The sequence below is a fragment of the Panthera tigris genome, chromosome C2 (assembly GCF_018350195.1).
Source record: "Panthera tigris isolate Pti1 chromosome C2, P.tigris_Pti1_mat1.1, whole genome shotgun sequence".
NCBI classification, from domain to species: Eukaryota; Metazoa; Chordata; class Mammalia; order Carnivora; family Felidae; genus Panthera; species Panthera tigris.
The window spans coordinates 45,096,089-45,110,939 of NC_056668.1; the positions used below are offsets into that span (position 1 = coordinate 45,096,089).

Genomic DNA, 14,851 nt, shown 5'->3' on the forward strand with positions numbered 1-14,851 from the left:
TACTTTCTGTTAACATTCAGAAGAGAAGCAGCATAGAAAACTTAAAGCTAGGTATATGCACCTTCATTACCCCCCATACACATGCATACCAAAAAAGGAATGCAATACATGAATTAGTCAAGCTAATAAGTATGTGGAATTCAGAAATTCTTCTCATGTGTTTTAAAAGGAGATAGAAATGACCTCTATTACACTTTCTGTTAATCGTCTAAAATTATTTAATCAAGAATTTTGTTTAACAGAACATGTTCAAACATACATATAACTAATCTAAGTCATTAATACCTCTTACTAGAGATGAGACAGAATTATAAGTATAGTCAAATTTCCTGTTCTAGGAAGAAAGCTGAATGCTCTAAGCAGTAAGTAGGATGACTTTTCCCATATATATGCTAACTTATCTAAATTGCACTTAATTTTTATAGGGTTGCCTTCTCAGAAAGTCTGACTAACCTAATAGAGGAATATTGACTTATATTTGCATTTCCCTTCTCCCTAAAAACAGTTGAGGCAGTCTAAAACACATATACAAAATATTAAAGCATTTAAAAATATTTAAAGCACCAGAATTAGAGCTAAAAGTAGAAAATTTGATCCATAAAAACAAGAGGTGATCATCACTAGTGGTGAACCACATGCACACCATCTCTGCCTCTGACATTTCTGGATGCAACCAGAGAACAGAGAAGTCCTCAAGCTCTTATGATATGAAGCACAAATGCTCTAAGAAAGATAGATGAAGAATCTGAGGATAATGGCCTCAAGCAGAGTTTTTTCAACAAATGCAAAAGTGTGCTTTTTTAATGTGGTGTTTTATGACTACAACCTTTGATAGAAGCAGACCCAAGGTAAAGTTTCACTGATTGAAGATGATTTCCATGCTGGGAATGAGATGAGGAAGAAAGGTTACTTAGTACAATTCCATGCATACAGACTTCAAAAGAGCTAGTATAGCTGGGAAGTGAATGAAAAAGAATCACCCTTTAAATTTATTTTCTAAATATGTGTTCTTTGGTCAGATACTAAAAATTAGAATACCCCAAAGCCCTTTGACTGGAGATATCAAATATACCATGAGCTAGGTTAAGTGAAAAGAGATCTAAGAATGTCCCAGACAGGGCCACAGTGGAAATATGGGGGCGTAAATGAGGCTAAGCTTCAAAAAGAACTGAAACAAGAAACCAGAAAGGTCTTAAAATGAAAGATAACCAATCTCTTTCTTGGTCTACACAGCCACTCGCTTCTGTTTCTCTCGCCTAGGATCAGATTTACCTATGCATATGTTCATTTAGGAAAATAAATCTATCTGCCTCACGGCTTGTAGATTCATATTTCCCCATCATTTCAACCATGCACCAAGACCACCAGAATGACTATGAATCCTAATTCCAAATTCCTGGAAGAAATATCATGGTTTGGCCCAATATGAGTCAGGTCTCCATTCCTAATCCAATTCATGCAGGTAGGGACCAGAGAGAGAGGCAGTTTTCAGAGATAGAGCTTAATAGATACCTGTTCAGTATCCCACTAAGATACTTAGTATCTTAGTATTCTTACTAAGATTACTTACTAAAAATTTTGAGCTAAGTCTTTAATGAGAGTTTAGAATGTGTTTTCTCTATTTTCACACTGATAGATGGTACAAATGCTTCAAAAATAAGGTGAAGAGTGGCTCAGTTGGTTAAGTGATTGACTCTTGATTTCAGCTCAGGTCATGATCTCATGGTTTGTGGGTTCAAGCCCCACACAGGGCTCTGCACTGACAGCATGCAGAGCCTGCTTGGGATTCTCTGTCTCCCTGTCTCTCTGCCCCTCTCCTGCTTTCTTCTTTCAAAATAAATAAATAAACATAAAAAAATAAGGTGAAGAAGTACAGAAATAATTCCACTATTAAAGCTGAGACAACCAACCAATATTTTTTCCCATCCTTACATTTGCACTGAAATGAGCTGGAGGCGAAGCAAAGATTGTCCTTAGGAAGCAGAGTTGAATCTGCTCCAACAATTAGGCATACTCTAGATTGAAAGCCCACAGTTCCACGCCACTGGATACTGTGAAAAAAGATGATTCTGGCCTGGAAAATTTTCAAAGCAGGTGTTCAAAGTCATCAAAAAGAAACCCGAGGAGCAATGCTCCCATGGAAAAAGTTATATTGAACCACATATTTTTGCAGCAAGCTTTCTAGGATAAGTTATGGAAAAAGTATACTTGTAAAAAATGGACTAGGTTGTCTTCTTTTGTAAAGTTTTTATCAATTGCCTTTTGTGTGCCAAAGAAAATGATTTTAATTTTGATAAAGTTGATGATGTTCAATCCCTTCTAGCAGCGGTAGGACAGTAGAATTATTTGTATCCAGAAATCAATTCTAGTTATTGAAAATTAAATCCATATTATCAGCATATAGAAAGAGGCACGTATTTCTGTCTAACAAGATAGCACATGCCAGTTTGTCTATAATCAATATCCTATGCAGATATTAGTGTAAAAGATGAATAAATAAAACATGACACTTTTTTTATATTACATGAACTTGTGAAAGAGTATGTCAGGAATTTTTTCCCCTTTAGTTCATTTTTAAAGAGGTATTTACTCCACATTTTCAGAATAATAATACTAAGTTTCAGTTTTGAGTTAAGTTGATTCCCTGAGCAATAAAGCCAAAATTTAGTGAAAAATCTACAGGCAAAGCAAACAATCTTATTTTCTTGAAAATATAATATTAATAAGTTATGGTGTAATTCTGTGCATAAAACAAAATATTATGCAAAATTTAACTGGGAGATCTAACACATAATTTAAGGGAAATCATAACATAAATAATAAAGGGGACACTAAGAAAATTGATTGATCTATCATTTTGTGGAACAACAAGTTTGGCTCTTTTTAAAATAGAGTAAGCTTGGGACACCTGGGTGGGTCAGTCGGTTAAGCATCTGACTTTGGCTTAGGTCATGATCTTGTGGTTTGTGGGTTCGAGCCCCACATCAGGTTCTGTGCTGACAGCTCAGAGCCTGGAGCCTGCTTCGGATTCTGTGTCTCCCTCCCTCTCTGCTCCTCCCTTGCTCATGCGCTCTCTCTCTCTCTCTCTCTCTCTCTCTCTCTCTCTCTTTCTCTCTATCTGAACAGTAAATAAACATTTAAAAAATTAAAAAAATAATAATAACAAAGTAGAGTAGGCTCTCTTTGAATCTCTCCAGAAGTGATTGCAGTGATCAGTTAGAAGCTGAGGTAGTTTGGTTGTTAGAGCAGAGGCTTCAAAAGGTTTCAAGCAATGATGCAACAGCTTCCTTGAGAACTTGCTTTCAGGGGATAATCAAATGAGTTTTGGCATAAGAATAGCAGGTCCCTGTTGGTTGCCTGTGATCTAAATTATTTGGGACACTGTGTTTGAGTCCATAAAGCTAAGACAAATTGCCCTCCACCCCCAACATTGTTGGTTTCTATGCTTCTGTAAAGATTTCTACTGAAGCCATGTAAGAGACAACTGTACCCTAAATGTGCTTTAACATTAACTGTGAAGGTTAAGTAAAGATCTTCACAGAAATTTGTTTAGCTCCAGATTTGGTGGCAATGGGTTCATAATTAGATGGCTTAAAATGGGCAGATTCCTCCATAATCTGATTTTAACATGCTGTCTCACCAAAGTTGCAAGAAATGTCTGTTCATTTGTTTTTATTTTTGGTCTGTTTGTTTTTACATCTATGCAGTTTTTATTAAATCAATACATGAGATCCATTAAGTGTAAGATAGACAGGACTGATTTCACCCTGAACCAATCAATCAATTAAAGAAAAAGAAAATGGACTCTCTTCAAGCAGAGCATTTGGTTTTCTTTTTATAAAAATGGCTGTTTTATAAACAGAACCCTCCCCCCCCGCCTCATTTTGCTTTATCTTTTCAATTTCATTCATCCAGTTATGGGGGCAAACAGACTCAGAGACGTTCAACATAGAAAAAAAATGTAAATAGTAAATGGAGATTAAAAGCATCTAACTTAAGCAACATAATAAGCATTGAGAGGTTTTTAGTAGTTAATTTGGAAATATAAAGATCCACTTATCCTCTCTTTCCCTCGTTATAGGATATGCATATAGACAAACACAGACAAACTCTCTCCTCTTTGTTTCATTTTAGTAAGTAGGACTCTCAACTTTAAATGATGAAATCCCAACTGGTTTAAGTGAAAAGTGAGACTTTATTACTTTAAGTAAAGAAAGTCAAGGTATAGTGTGAGATTCAGGCCAAATCCAGGCTCCAAACATGTCCTCATTTTATTGTCTGATAGTTTCTTCCCATATATTTGCAAGAGTTTATATCCCCAGTAAAAATTGCAATTTTGAGTAAACTCACATCTCCTTCTATTCTACTCATGAGAAAGAACTAAGCACACTGAATGAGGTCACTATATTTTCACGATCCATTCTCTCTACCTTCCTATTCTATATCCTCTTGGTTCTATTCTGCTTCAAAGTACATGTAAAATCTCTGGAAGATGCTGTGGTTTTATGTCTCCATACATGTAATGTCATTTCTTCACACTAGAATGTCCCAGTATCTACTTGTCACTTTGGTTACTTGCCAATTTCTTCTAACCCTTTCAGATTTAGCTTAAGAATCACCTCGTTTATAAACCTTCCTTCACTTCTTCCTGTCGAGATTATCACTCTCCTACTCTTCCCTCATGACCCTCACTCGTACTTCCATTTTAGCAACAGTTTCACTATATTACAGTTATCTATCACCCTCACTAAAGAGAAACTACTCTGAGGATTGGAAACCAGGCTTAAGTCTTCTTTGTCTCCCCAATCCCTACATCACCATGTTTGGCACATTCTAAATATTTTTTTAATGTTTGTTTATTTTTAAGAGAGAGAGATAGAGCACAAATGGGGGAGAGGCAGAGAGAGGAAGACACAGAATCTGAAGCAGGCTCCAAGCTTTGAGCTCTCAGCACAGAGCCGGATGCGGGGCTCAAACTCACGAAACTGTGAGATCATGACCTGAACCGAAGTCGATCGCTTAACCGACTAAGCCACCCAGGCGGCCCATGGCACATTCTAAATGATTAGTATTTTTTGTTGTTTTTGAATGAATAATGAGTTGATAAATGAGAATTCACTCAAGAAATTTTCTAGAACTTTTTCTAAATAATAAATGTATGCTTTTTATCGGGATTTTTTTTAATATATTTTCTATGAAAAATATTCTTTTTTTATAAGTTTATTTCTTTATTTTGAAAGAGAGAGAGAGCAGGGAAGGGGGAGAGAGGGAAAGAGAAAAAAAATCAAGCAGGTTCTGCATCATCAGCATGGAGCCCAACACGGGGCTCAATCCCCTGAACCATGAGATCATAACCCGAGCTGAGATCAAGAGTTGGATGCTTAATCGACTGAGCCACCCAGGTGCCCCTATGAAAACTAGATCCTAAATAAACCTTTGAGTTTAGCCTTATGAAATATGTGATCTCTAATGGCTATACATTTACTGGCAAAGCTACTTACCTCAAGCCACACTGTTATACAGAGAAGTTATAACCTCAAGTGCATAAGTATGATTGTCAATATGCAAATGCTATTAATAACATATGGTACATGTTGAATAGTCTTTTGAAATTGAACATCATTGGTTCCAGGGAATTTTTGAAATTTTTAAGGAAATTCTATTATACAAATTCTAATGTATTGTAAAATTTAAGGATCTTTAAAAACTGAAATATGTATGTATAAAGGCGTAAGTATTTCACTTACAAAATATGTTATCAAAGACCTATCTCAACTGCATGTAACAATACGAAATACAGACAATTACAAATTAAATCCCGACATTTAGAATGTTAACAATAGTTCCAGGTGTTTAAATGCCTCAGTCACTTCTCTCTGTTCTTTGATATTTGTCACATGAAGCCTACCTGTCAAGACATCTTGACCATTTATTAATGCACACAAGAATCTTAAAAAAGAGAGAGAGAGAGAGAGAAAAAGTGTTTCATCATGCTGCACTATGCTTCTGCTTCTGCCTCTCCATCAAGTTTTACCAAACTCACATTTTCCAATTATTCCTGTGTCATTTGGCATTTTTATCTGACAAGTAAATTAAGGTCATCAAGAAGAATGAATCTTGAAATCTTCTGTGTCCCAATGTAGCCACAGTTTGACGTACTGAACTGCATTGTTTCTGGAGAATTGGCAGACCAGAGAAAGAAAGCACAGTGGTGCAATCACTTTCTAAAAAAATATAATCCCTGCTAAAGTTTCCTACTTCAATAGATATGATCCATGAGGCTTTTTTTCAATTCCAACTGAGAATTTAGTAACTGGCTTACTTGAGTGGAACAGAGACTCTCTTGTCATTCTCCCTCTCTCCCTCTCTTCTCTCCCCCCGCCCCTCATCTTAGAGGTTATTTTTCCTGTTGGTAAATGGTGTCAAATATTGAATAAATGTAAAAGAAACATGCTAATACAATACCATGCCAATACCTTCCTTATTATAAATAATAAATGAAATATTTACTTCATTCAAAGCCTACGCAGGGGTATTTGAATAAAAAAGTTAATTCACAGGGGCACCTGGGTGTCTCAGTTGGTTGAGCGTCGGACTTTGCCTAAGGTGATGATCCCACAGTTAATGAGTTTGAGCTGGCATCAGGCTCACCGCTTTCAGCAGGAAGCCCACTCGGATCTTCTGACCACCTCTCTCTCTGCCCTTCCCCCGCTGGTGCTCTCTATCTCAAAAATAAATAAACACTAAAAAAATTTAACTCACACTATTTTCTTTTTTTTATTATTTATTTATTTATTTATTTATTTATTTATTTATTCAATATATGAAGTTTATTGTCAAATTGGTTTCCATACAACACCCAGTGCTCATCCCAAAAGATGCCCTTCTCAATACCCATCACCCACCCTTCCCTCCCTCCCACCAGCCATCAACCCTCAGTTTGTTCTCAGTTTTTAAGAGTCTCTTATGCTTTGGCTCTTTTCCACTCTAACCTCTTTTTTTTTTTCCTTCCCCTCCCCCATGGGTTTCTGTTAAGTTTATAGCACACTATTTTCTATTCACTTATCTCTGAACATATTATATATCAAAATACAAGTGTGGAAGGGTCATTTATGTAACTAGAACACTTTTAAGCATGAGCATTACCAAATGCATCTTATATGAAAACTCTTCTTTAGCCAGGGCATTTAATCCTTATGTCTAGAATGCATTATTTATCTCTTCTTCAGGAAAAATATATATTTATTAATTTCTAGTCTGTGTAAGTTGCTCTACTAATCCCATGTGATATAGTAAGTTTAAAGATATTATTTATGCCCTTAAGAAGCTTATCGTGTAGTTGAAATGAGCCCCAACCCCTGAAATCATCAGAAATCAAATCATTTTGATAGTTGAAATTTTCAGACATAAGTTTGGTCTTAAAAGTATTATTTTTACTATTTATTGTTAAATATTTTGCAGAGACATACTTTTCTAATCATGCACCCACAGACTCTTGCCCTTTTAAATAAAATATTTTGGACATAACTCAGCATTTTTTTATTCACCTTGTATGATCATATTATTGTTTTGAGTTATAACATAGCAAGCCCTTCTGTGTTCCCTGAATTTTACAAGGATGTTTGATCCTAAATTCTTTGCTCCTGAATACTGTATATTTGGGAATGTTATGTCAGCTTTCCATTTTCCCAGTTCTTCTGTCGGTCAGCCTACCAGTGTGCACGTCCATTCAATTCCCTCTCTTCAGATATCTCACCCCTGGCCTCATTTACTTAATTTACTTCTACAATACTGTTTTATGAATTTGGAAATCAATAAACATGTCTGAAGTAAGAGTGTGAGGCATCAAAGCTGTTTCATGGAGTAAACTGTGTGTTCTTTAGTATGTGAACATCTGTCAGATATCTCCTTAGAAGCTCTTTTTGTCCATCTTGCTATTATTCCACTGCATTCCACATAAATGAAGTTGCCATCTAGCTGAATTCAAATACATGTGATAAGATGAGTATAGGAATAGTTGGGGGGACAGAAGAGAATGGGGATGAATCTAAGAAATACTTAAAATGTAGTAATGATGGAGCGCCTGGGTGGGTCAGCATCTGACTTTGGCTCAGGTCATGATCTCACAGTTTGTGGGTTTGAGCCCTGTGTCTGGCTGTGTGCTGACAGCCCAGAGCCGGGAGCCTACTTTGGATTCTGTGTCTCCTCTCCCTCTTCCCCTCCCCCATTTGCTCTCTCTCTCTCTCTCTCTCATAAATAAACATTTAAAAAATTAAAAAATGTAATAATGACAGGATTGATGATTAATGTGAAGGCAAAGGTGAAAACTGTGGGAAGTCTGAGTGCAAAGTTTCAGGCCTGGATATCTCCAGGAATGGTGAACCTCTGCAGTGGGATGACTTTACCCTCTAGGCACTAGGAGAGATTCTGAATAGTTTTAAATATTATTTTGAAGAATAATTATGTGGCCACATAATGTGAGATGGATTGGGAAGAGATACTATAGAAAGACAATTTAATAGACAAATATATAAGCAGCCTAATCCCGTGAAGCTGAACCTGAAATGAGGTTGTTCCAGTGGTAATAAACACAAGATAATATAAGACATGATAAAGATTTAACTCTGGGCATGGAGTTGTAGGTGAAGGTAGAATCAAGATGACTGTACATTACAAGTCTGGGTAGCCAAGAGAATAACAGCATCATCTACAAAATCACAAGATTATGTTTATCTAAGAGAAATATATCCTCAGCTTTCATTCATATGTCATGCTTATATGTCTGTATAACCATATAGTGTTGAGATTTTACAGATTGTTAGTCTTCATTATATATTGCTAAATCTTTATATATGTACCTCATTTCATAGGATTAAACTAATCCTGATTATAGTATATGACCTAAGAGGATTTCCTGTATTGGTTGTCAATAAACCTTAAGATTAATTTCCTGGGTACTATCAATCCATTACATTGTTGAGATTTGTGCTGTGCTTTAAAAAAATCATTTTGTTGAAATGATGAGATAATATCATTTGAAATTTTGACATTTCATCAAGAATTGGGAGTCATAAATAAAACATGTGAATATGAAACAAATATATACCACCATTTATTTCCCTGGGCAGCATTTTGAGAAAAACTTTATTCAAAAAAATATGTAACTGCTGTCTTCAATAACTTTAAAAAGATGTTCATAACAGAAAAGAGTTAACTTTAAAAAGCTATTCCACAGAAAATGACACAGCATATAAATAACAGATTTTACTTTGAAATGTAAATATAAACTAGAATAATCTTGATTACAGAGAGACAAAATCATGTCTCTGTAGAAGAAAAATCTTTGGTTAAAAATAGAAAAATTGCTTTTCTCCAATACTTCCCTAAAGACATGAAATTTATTTTTTCCAACCTATTTTTTTAAAGTATTTGGATTCCAAGTAAAGAACTTCGCTTTTTTCTCCTCTTAAAATAGAAACAACTAAAGCAAACCTCCCTTATAGTGGCATCCTTACTTATGCCAAGCATTGGCTAGGTGCTAAGCTCTAGTTCAGTAACAATTTTGCATCTCTTTTTGCCCCTTAAGGAAGTATGCCTCTTTCCAAACTGTACGATGAAATAATAATTTCAATATACTTATATTTTTCCAAGACCTTATTCCATTAAGACCTTATTCCATTAAGCAAAAAGACATTTCCAATCAGCTAGTCACAAATAAATTTCATTCCTTACCTGGATTTCATTGTATCTTTTTAAAGACAGGTTTGCTCTCTAGGGAGTTACTTACAGGAGTAAATAATACACATCCTATCCTACCAAACTAATTAGAAATGTGGTTTTGTTTTGTTTTTTTTTTTTAGGATTGAAAAATGAACAGATGGTACAAGCAGACAAGTTTTCAATCATGGCAGGGGGATTTGTTAGCTATACTGTACTATTCTGGAATCCATTTGGTAGATGCTGTTATGGTTTGTTTTTCTAAGTGTCCATTTAAATTAATCAGGTCTTTGAGGCCTCTAACCAAGGAGCAACTCCTCTTTCTTCTCCTCTTCTTCCTTCTTCTCTTAACACATTAACAACACAACTTTGAACTGTGCAGATCCACTTACACAACAGATTTTATTTCAATGTTTTTTAAATTTTTTTTTCTGCAAAAAGTGTTATTGTTTTCACTTGGTCCAAGGCTTGGGAGAAGGTTCCAGAGTGGTTAAAAAGCTGCATAGGAGCTGCAGGGAGAGGCTCAGGAAGAAGTCCTGACACCAGGGGGATGCCCTTCAAAGGCCACTAGGCTCTGGAGGCTAATAGTTATGCTTGAGGGTGAGCCTTCCGAAGAGATACTCGCCCTGCCAAGCCTGGGAGCCAGCCAGCCTGTAGAGGTTAGTCAGGTGGTTGCCATCTTCTTGGTGAGTTTCACCTCCTCTTCCAGGAAGTGGTTCTACAGGAAGTCACAAAGACAAGGGTATGCAAGGCAGAACCCGGAGCATGCAGATCCCACAGGGCATGGTTCAGGTTCTTCTCTGGGACCATGGAAGCTTCCATAGCGGCTTCCAAGGTTTTATCCCACTCATCTTGGGACGGTTTCTGCAGGTCCTGGAAGAGGACCTGACCATCCCCACTGGTTTTGCATCTTCCAGAGCCCCTCAGCGTCCTCCTGCTTCTCCTAAGCCAGCTTGCTGAAGGGGCCTATGCCCTCTAGAGCCACATTGTCAAGTTGGAAATAGAAGCCCGGAGAGAGGTAGGTGTAGGAGGCCTGCAGACGCATGTTGTCCACCTCGGTGGAATAATTCTGATGAATCTGGGAGTTCATGTTTGATCAGCAATAAAGAGCTAAGCTCAAAAGATGGTGTTGGTGGTCCCAGAGGCAGATGGTGGCTGAGATTATGGTTTCAAAGGTTGTGACTGGAAAGGATTTGGAGGGTGACTGGAGGCTGGAGGAAGAAGGGGTATCCTGGATCTGTTCTGTCCAAACATTGTTGAAATAGGACAGATCCACAAGACCACTCAGAGCATTACCTATTGGCAGATTTTTTACAGTACTGTAAATGTATTTTCTCCTCCTTATGATTTTCTTAATAACGCTTTCTTTTCTCTAGCTTAACTTATCATAAGAGTACAGTATATAATACATATAACATACAAAATATGTGTTAACCAACTGTTTATGTTATTGGCAAGGCTTCCAGTCAACAGTAGGCTATAACTACTTAACAGTAGTTGAGTTTTAGGGAATCAAAAGGTATAGGGTGATTTTCAACTGCAGGGATTGGCACTGTAATTCCCACATTTTCCAAGGATCAACTGTATTTCCTAACTGCCACTCTACCGATTTATTGCGAGAGGCTGCTTATTCCTTTCCAGAGCGCCCCGCATATCCCTTTTCTAACAGTTCTTTCACTTGTAGTTATTTTTTCATCGTCTGTCTTTCCCATGAACTGTAAATCCATGAGGTCAGTAACTGAATCTCCGGTGTTTATCTCAGTGTCTGCCATGTAGTAGGTTCTCAATAAACATTTGTTGAATGAGCTAATGCATTCTTTTTTTTTTCAATATATGAAATTTATTGTCAAATTGGTTTCCATACAACACCCAGTGCTCATCCCAAAAGGTGCCCTCCTCAATACCCATCACCCACCCTCCCCTCCCTCCCACCCCCCTTCAACCCTCAGTTTGTTCTCAGTTTTTAACAGTCTCCTATGCTTTGGCTCTCTCCCACTCTAACCTCTTTTTTTTTTTTCCTTCCCCTCCCCCATGGGTTTCTGTTAAGTTTCACAGGATCCATATAAGAGTGAAACCATATGGTATCTGTCTTTCTCTGTATGGCTTATTTCACTTAGCATCACACTCTCCAGTTCCATCCACGTTGCTACAAAAGGCCATATTTCATTCTTTCTCATTGCCACGTAGTATTCCATTGTGTATATAAACCACAATTTCTTTATCCATTCATCAGTTGATGGACATTTAGGCTCTTTCCATACTTTGGCTATTGTTGAGAGTGCTGCTATAAACATTGGGGTACAAGTGCCCCTATGCATCAGCACTCCTGTATCCCTTGGATAAATTCCTAGCAGTGCTATTGCTGGGTCATAGGGTAGGTCTATTTTTAATTTTCTGAGGTACCTCCACACTGCTTTCCAGAGTGGCTGAACCAGTTTGCATTCCCACCAACAGTGCAAGAGGGTTCCTGTTTCTCCACATCCTCTCCAGCATCTATAGTCTCCTGATTTCTTCATTTTGGCCACTCTGACTGGCGTGAGGTGATATCTGAGTGTGGTTTTGATTTGTATTTCCCTGATAAGGAGCGACGTTGAACATCTTTTCATCTGGATGTCTTCTTTAGAGAAGTGTCTATTCATGTTTTCTGCCCATTTCTTCACTGGGTTATTTGTTTTTCGGGTGGGGAGTTTGGTGAGCTCTTTATAGATTTTGGATACTAGCCCTTGGTCTGATATGCCATTTGCAAATATCTTTTCCCATTCCGTGGGTTGCCTTTTAGTTTTGTTGGTTGTTTCCTTTGCTGTGCAGAAGCTTTTTATCTTCATAAGGTCCCAGTAATTCACTTTTGCTTTTAATTCCCTTGCCTTTGGGGATGTGCCGAGTAAGAGATTGCTACGGCTGAGGTCAGAGAGGTCTTTTCCTGCTTTCTCCTCTAAGGTTTTGATGGTTTCCTGTCTCACATTCAGGTCCTTTATCCATTTTGAGTTTATTTTTGTGAATGGTGTGAGAAAGTGGTCTAGTTTCAACCTTCTGCATGTTGCTGTCCAGTTCTCCCAGCACCATTTGTTAAAGAGACTGTCTTTTTTCCATTGGATGTTCTTTCCTGCTTTGTCAAAGATGAGTTGGCCATACGTTTGTGGGTCTAGTTCTGGGGTTTCTATTCTATTCCATTGGTCTATGTGTCTGTTTTTATGCCAATACCATGCTGTCTTGATGATGACAGCTTTGTAGTAGAGGCTAAAGTCTGGGATTGTGATGCCTCCTGCTTTGGTCTTCTTCTTCAAAATTACTTTGGCTATTTGGGGCCTTTTGTGGTTCCATATGAATTTTAGGATGGCTTATTCTAGTTTCGAGAAGAATGCTGGTGCAATTTTGATTGGGATTGCATTGAATGTGTAGATTGCTTTGGGTAGTATTGACATTTTGACAATATTTATTCTTCCAATCCATGAGCAGGGAATGTCTTTCCATTTCTTTATATCTTCTTCAATTACCTTCATAAGCTTTCTATAGTTTTCAGCATACAGATCTTTTACATCTTTGGTTAGGTGTATTCCTAGGTATTTTATGATTCTTGGTGCAATTGTGAATGGGATCAGTTCCTTTATTTGTCTTTCTGTTGCTTCATTGTTAGTGTATAAGAATGCAACTGATTTCTGTACATTAATTTTGTATCCTGCAACTTTGCTGAACTCATGTATCAGTTCTAGCAGACTTTTGGTGGAGTCTATCAGATTTTCCATGTGTAATATCATGTCATCTGCAAAAAGCAAAAGCTTGGCTTCATGTTTGCCAATTTTGATGCCTTTGATTTCCTTTTGTTGTCTGATTGCTGATGCTACAACTTCCAACACTATATTAAACAACAGCGGTGAGAGTGGGCATCCCTGTCGTGTTCCTGATCTCAGGGAAAAGCTCTCAGTTTTTCCCCATTGAGGATGATGTTAGCTGTGGGCTTTTCATAAATGGCTTTTATGATCTTTAAGTATGTTCCTTCTATCCCGACTTTCTCAAGGGTGCTGGATTTTGTCAAAGGCCTTTTCTGCATCGATTGACAGGATCATATGGTTCTTCTCTTTTTTTTTATTAATGTGATGTATCACATTGATTGATTTGCAAATGTTGAACCAGCCCTGCATCCCAGGAATGAATCCCATTTGATCATGGTGAATAATTCTTTTTATATGCTGTTGAATTTGATTTGCTAGTATCTTGTTGAGAATTTTTGCATCCATATTCATCAGGGATATTGGCCTGTAGTTCTCTTTTTTACTGGGTCTCTGTCTGGTTTAGGAATCAAAGTAATGCTGGCTTCATAGAATGAGTCTGGAAGTTTTCCTTCCCTTTCTATTTCTTGGAATAGCTTGAGAAGGATAGGCATTATCTCTGTTTTAAATGTCTGGTAGAACTCCCCTGGGAAGCCATCTGGTCCTGGTCTCTTATTTGTTGGGAGATTTTTGATAACCAATTCAATTTCTTCGCTGGTTATGAGTCTATTCAAGCTTTCTATTTCCTCCTGATTGAGTTTTGGAAGAGTGTGGGTGTTTAGGAATTTGTCCATTTCTTCCAGGTTGTCCAATTTGTTGGCATATAATTTTTCATAGTATTCCCTAATTGTTTGTATCTCTGAGGGATTGGTTGTAATAATCCCATTTTCATTCATGATTTTATCTATTTGGGTCATCTCCCTTTTCTTTTTGAGAAGCCTGGCTAGAGGTTTGTCAATTTTGTTTATTTTTTCAAAAAACCAACTCTTGGTTTTGTTGATCTGCTCTACAGTTTTTTTAGATTCTATATTGTTTATTTCTACTCTGATATTTATTATTTCTCTTCTGCTGGGTTTAGGCTGCCTTTGCTGTTCTGCTTCTAGTTCCTTTAGGTGTGCTGTTAGTTTTTGTATTTGGGATTTTTCCTGTTTCTTGAGATAGGCCTGGATTGCAATGTATTTTCCTCTCAGGACTGCCTTCGCTGCGTCCCAAAGCGTTTGGATTGTTGTATTTTCATTTTTGTTTGTTTCCATATATTTTTAAATTTCTTCTCTAATTGCCTGGTTGACCCACTCATTCTTTAGTAAGGTGTTCTTTAACCTCCATGCTTTTGGAGGTTTTCCAGACTTTTTCCTGTGGTTGATTTC

General features: G+C 37.2%; 1 protein-coding gene across 2 annotated transcripts in view; it reads left to right on the top strand.

The window, feature by feature from the left end:
• EPHA6 (EPH receptor A6) overlaps positions 1 to 14,851 on the top strand; it is an 867,849-nt gene that overhangs the window by 597,511 nt on the left and 255,487 nt on the right. The window lies entirely within an intron of this gene.